This window comes from Colobus angolensis, unplaced genomic scaffold (assembly GCF_000951035.1).
Source record: "Colobus angolensis palliatus isolate OR3802 unplaced genomic scaffold, Cang.pa_1.0 Scaffold132, whole genome shotgun sequence".
Taxonomy (NCBI): domain Eukaryota; kingdom Metazoa; phylum Chordata; class Mammalia; order Primates; family Cercopithecidae; genus Colobus; species Colobus angolensis.
Genome location: NW_012114400.1, coordinates 4914642 through 4920641, shown reverse-complemented (window position 1 = coordinate 4920641; position 6000 = coordinate 4914642).

The window sequence follows — 6000 nt, the reverse complement described above, 5'->3', positions numbered from 1 at the left end:
TGTCAAGGATCAGGAATTTGTATTGAGCAAAATAAGAAGAAGATAACTGAAAAGTAGGCTTTAGTTTCATATTTTATTTCATTTTGCCTGAAGACATATTTTTTCTTAAGGAACGGGGGCTCACTCTATTGCCCATGCTGGAGGTCAGTGGAATTCACAGGCACAGTCACAGCACACTGTAGCCTCAAACTTTTGGCCTCAAGCAATCCTTCTGCTTTAGCCTACTGCATAGTAAGGAGTATAGGTATATACCACTGCACCTGGCTGTTACCTGTTTTCTTATACCGACCTTCTAGGAGAGTATTTTATGGCATAAAAAATAAAAAAAAATCAGGGTCAAGGATACTTGACATTCTTGTTTTAATTTTAATAGCAATAATGTTAGCTATAGTCAATTATTATAGTAGAAGTCACTTACAGTACCATTTCTGAATCCTATTCATTTTACTATATACAGACAATTTACAATAATGCAACATGCATATTTTGTAATAAAATAGTATGATGCAAATATGTGCATGACAAATATCAAAACCTATGAAGAAACAGGTTTGAGGCAGACCGACTAAAATCCTAAGAATCATTGGAACAAGAACATTAAGTAACGCCTTAATTATCCTGATAATAGTAATAAAAATACCAGTGCAGCTAAAACAACATCCTAAACTCTTAATAAGTAACAAAACATGTTGGAATTAATAAAAGAGTTTACCTTGACAAAAAAAAAGTGAAAGCAGCTTGTTCAAATACTGTATAAGGAAGGGATTGCATTACTGAATTATAAAAGCAAGGGCAAAATGTATAAATATCGGGTGGAACAGTGCGATAAGAACTTTCTGAGCAGAATATGTGGCCAAACTAAGACAAAGAGAAAGGGAAGACCGTGGGGATGAACAGGCATTGTGCAGGGTACTTAGTTGGCTAAGGCCAGCCATTTAGTATTCTGTCTTTAATTGCTTTACTTGGGAGCAGAAAACATAAGTGTATTGGAAAAATGCCATATGGATTAACACAAATTTCAACTTATGATAACTTCATTGCCCTTTTACCAGTCGCTTACTATGAGTTAATTTGAGTTACAGAAATATTCACTGAAAGAAAATTAACTATCAATTAAATTATTGTCATTTGGATAAAAAAATTGTATTGTTTACTCCTTAAAACACTTGCTTTAGTATTTGTATCTTTATATTGTATATACATATAAGTAATGATTTTTGGCTAAATATATTTTTAAATACACAAAACAATTGTTTACAATGATTGTCTTTCCCTTGTTAGAAATATTTCCATGTTTATGTAAAGCCAAAAGGATTTAAGTAGGAATTATGACAAAATAAAAATAAAAATAACTAGCACATTTTATGAACCTTTTTATTCCTGTTTCTACTTTTTGAGGTTTAAATTTCAGATATTTTTAGTTTTCTATTTCGCTTTAATTATAAGTTTGTGTTTTTCCCAGATTTATATCTGAACATTCTCCCTTGGACCCAAGTCCAAATTCTGTTGAGAACTAGATTAGGTCCTGTCTTTGGTGGACTTTTGTTCCTCTTTTGACCTTTATTTTTCTTTCTGATCTTCTCTTGGACTAACAGTAAGCCCCCATTCTCAAAGCTCTTGCTTACACACAGCCTTACGTAATGCTCATTTCTAATCTGGGGCATATTCAGCAGTTTGAATAGTCATTTGTGAAGACAGACTGCCTCGAGATTCTTAACATGACTTGTGGTTTTGAAAAGGCCACTCAAAATGTTCACTTTTCCTTATGCTCTACCAGATTTTTTTTTAAGTTCTTTGAAAAGTTTACCGGTATCCAGGGAGCAAAGAAATAGCTTTGGTTACCTTTTAAAGAGTTATCAGCTAAGATTACAGTGTTCCTGCTCATCAATTTGCTTTTCCACACTGATCTCTGACTTGAAATTTTCAGGCTGTCTTGAAGGTCAAGTAACAAAATAGCACTATTCATTATAGGGAACATCACTCTTGCCCTTTCGCTGGGAGGACCCTGCTGTTCCATAGGTATGACAGCAAAAGGAGGAGCAGGAAGGCTCTATCTACTTCTGACCTTTGTAAGCTCCACTTCAGTAGTAGCAAGGATTAATGCAGAGAAATGTCTCTCTTTTTTTAAAAAAAAACTTGTTAACATTTTGCAACTCAAAAAGATGTCCAAGTGTTCTATCTATTTAAAGAACCTAAATTTTAAAATACAAAAGACAGATTATACACTCTTTATAGACCAGGATTGTTAGTAATTTAACAACACTCTTCTCTCCTGGGAACATCAGGCTTAATATTTGACATGCCCTTTTATACTCTGTTTTCAAGATAACTCAAACATCTGCTTTATGACAGGACTTCAATCAGCATGGAGTCAAGTGTAACTATCTGCTATTTCTTTTTATAGAAAAGATTAATTGTGTTTTACAATTTCTGAGTGACAATTATTCTGATGGATTCCTTTCACAATTCCGTCCTCTCCAGGCTCAGTAGGGTGATAACTGATGTTCTTCCTACAACGTCAAAATCTGTTCTATAAGAACCTGACCTGAACCGGTATATAAGCAAGAGTCTAAATTGGGATATGAGCAAGAAATGAAGTTTTACTTTATGTGAAACTTTATATATTTTGACTGTCCTTTTTATCATAATAACCTACTCTGGTTAATTCACTTTTGTAATTTGGGTTAGCACAACTCGGAAAATAGAAGCATTTTTTTATTCTAACAGCTAAAAGCTCGCTTTTTCAAGATCAATTTTGATAATTCCATAACATAAAAATTGTACTCATAATCATTCTATTAATATGCAAACAGCATTAATTTGCATAAGCAATTTGGTACAATATGCATCATACAAGAATGCAATCTATCAGCTTAACCTTCAAATTTCATTTTTTAAATTCACTTCATACCTACTCAAATTTTTCCAAAAGTTTTGCCTTATTATTTTATTCTTTTATTGTGATTTTATCTCTTTGGATTCAGAAACAACATTTAGTCAGGTAATCCTTTTCAAATACAGATTTTCATCTGGTTTCTATCTTATTTCTGCATTTCCCTCTGGTCACTATTCTTTAGGCTACTGATATCTTAGATGTATGTAACAATATCTTGAGCATAAGTGATTCAGAAGTTGCAGTACAATCATTCTTTATAATCTTCCCAAAAGAAAACTGTAGGCATTCTTCAAGATCAGAGATCCTAAAATCCTGTCTCTTGCTTTGCTCAATTCCTTTTGTGAATTTCCAGAGCACTAAAACTAAGATCAAAGCCATTGTTGAAGATTACGTATTTTGAAAAAGGATTCTTTCTCTCAAATGCAACTATCTAAAAAATCATAAAGTGATATCCAAAATTGTATAACTCTTAAAGAAATCTGGGACTTAACTTTCAGTTTTATTAAAAGAATTTTTTTCAAAAAAAATATAAAAACTACTGCAACTGAGATTCATTGATGAATTTAAAACTCATTTAATGACTCATTAATTTTTAATTAAAGTTAATTATTCTGCCAAGAAGTAAAATTAACAAAAAATACAGCAGAGAATTCCAAATCTTCAAATTAAAGTCAGAAATAATTATTTCTTAATATAATATTTATAGAATCATCTGGCCGATAGTATTAAGGAAAATCCTATAGCAGACAAAACAAATTGAACAGACTCATCTATATTATTTTAGTGGGTTCCCATATTATTTTGGTGGAAAACATGTCTAGATTTGGTACTAATCTACACTTGGTTTAAATAAGAAAAAGGGAAGGACTGGTAGGAAATGTGGGTGCCTAGTGGAAGCTAGGTGGAAAGAAAAAAAATAGGAAGCCATTGGTATTTGAAGAAACTATGAATTGTGAATATTTGTAGGTATAAGTATAAATTCAGGAAATGACAACGTTTGATTCTATTTCCATATGAGCTAATTTTTGCCAGTCTGTCAGTCATAAGAGATGGAAAAATTATAGTGATTCCTGATGAATGTTACATAACAAATCAACATCTAGAAATACAAATATAAACTAAATAAATTAGAGGACCTATGTGAAAGAAATCTATAGTGAATAAAAATAAATGCAGACTATAGAGAGAATAAGAAAATGATGAGCAAAGTTAAATTACCTAGTAATGTGTGTTAGACTAGAAAACAGTGGGAGAAAGTACAACTACATCCTTTCCATAGTGATGAAATCAACATAATATGGGACAATTCTTGACTAACAAAGATTTTTTTCTTGTTTCTAAATATCTGAGAGAATATACATTTTTAAGTTGCAACACGAAGTCTTTGTTGTCATTTTCTTCTCTTGGAAATCAATGAAAAACAAATAGAAAATAAGGATCAAAATAAAAATGACAACTTCAAATAACAAGAGATACCTAAAAGTCGGAAGTGCAAAAGGGAGGCAGGGGTATTTCTAAATGTTTAGAAGGTTGAATGATGAGTGCAGAAATATATAGCTCAGCATACTCATTGCTAGGAATCTTATAAAAGCACACATAGTACAGTTTATCAAGTAAGTAGTACACCCTGAAGTAGGAAGCAACAGTCATATCTTCAACAGTGAAAATTAAGGCAAAGACTGTAAGATCTTGCTGATTTGATAGTTTGGCAGGCAGTGATAAATGAACACATGGACTCCCCATATATCTAGAGAGGAACATATTTTTGTGGCAAGAAGAAGAAGAGATGCCACCATTGTGAATAGCCCTGTGGTGTTAATCTTGACTGACTGGGGTGATCTCACTGAGACACAAATAATCCAAAAACATGAGGGAAATTCTGGCAACCAAGTACGTGAGCCTCATTCTCTTACAGGAAGAGTTACTTGGTTCAAAGAAGAGAAATAATTCAAACCAAACAATAATAGACTAATGCAAAGTAAATAGAATAAAGTAGGAAAGAAATGGAAGAAGAGGGAGAACCAACCAAAGGAAGAATACTAACCACAAAAATGTTGCTGTAGATCTGCTAAAAGTCAGAATGAAAATATCATACTTAACTATAAAGTTATTGAGGTAGTTATCTTAATAACAGAGCATTAAATATGTCTTCATAGGGAAGAAATTGTGACAAGAAAAGAAAACATGATCTGTTCAGAGAGAAAATAATTGTGATAAGAAGTAAAAGAATCTCCTAGAACTAAAGGTTAAATGAGAAGCAGCAGAAATATTATAGACATTTCCAGAATCACAGTAGGTAAAACAAAGTATGAGACTTAAAAATTGAGCAAAATAGAGTGAACATGAAAAAAAATTGAACAAGATACAAAGAAAATTCAAATAAGCATTTTTTTTCCAAACAAGATTTAATAAACACATAACTATTATCTCCTAATTGGTATGATGTAAATAGTGGAACAAAGAAAAAACATTTAGAGATTCAATTTAAAAAATATGACTTTTTGGATATAAAGGAAAACTCAAATTTACTTCTTTAGAGGGAATGTTATATCCCAAGAGAAGCTGACCTAAAACCATCTACTAGAAAATAAACCCTGTAAGTTAGCTGATTGTCAGATTTCATATATATAAATGCTTTGAGTAGCTGGAAAAAAAAAAAAAAAAGATTTAATTCTTTTATAAGGCGAAAAAGTAGGCCGACCTTCAACTTCTCCACAGCAATACTCAGTGTTATAATGATAGTGAAAAACTACATAGACAATCTTCAAGGAAGGAAAGTGTGATCTAAGACAGTTACAGCTAGCTAAACTACCATTCAGATATGAATGCAAGAGGGACAAAGGAGTCATATTTCGAACTTAGCAGAAACCAGAATTCCTGGTAATTTCATTTGAACTCTAAGTTCATTTTGAAGAAAATCTCAGAGAATGCATGTCATTGACTAAAAGAAAGATGGCAAATGTTAAGTCAAGGGACATTGAAGTATTTAATTGTTTTACTGAGTAGGATGAAAAGCACAGCTTGTGGTTATAGACATGATGTCACTTTAATAACAGCAAACAATAAAGAAATATACAGAGATATATAAGGTACTATGTATGCTG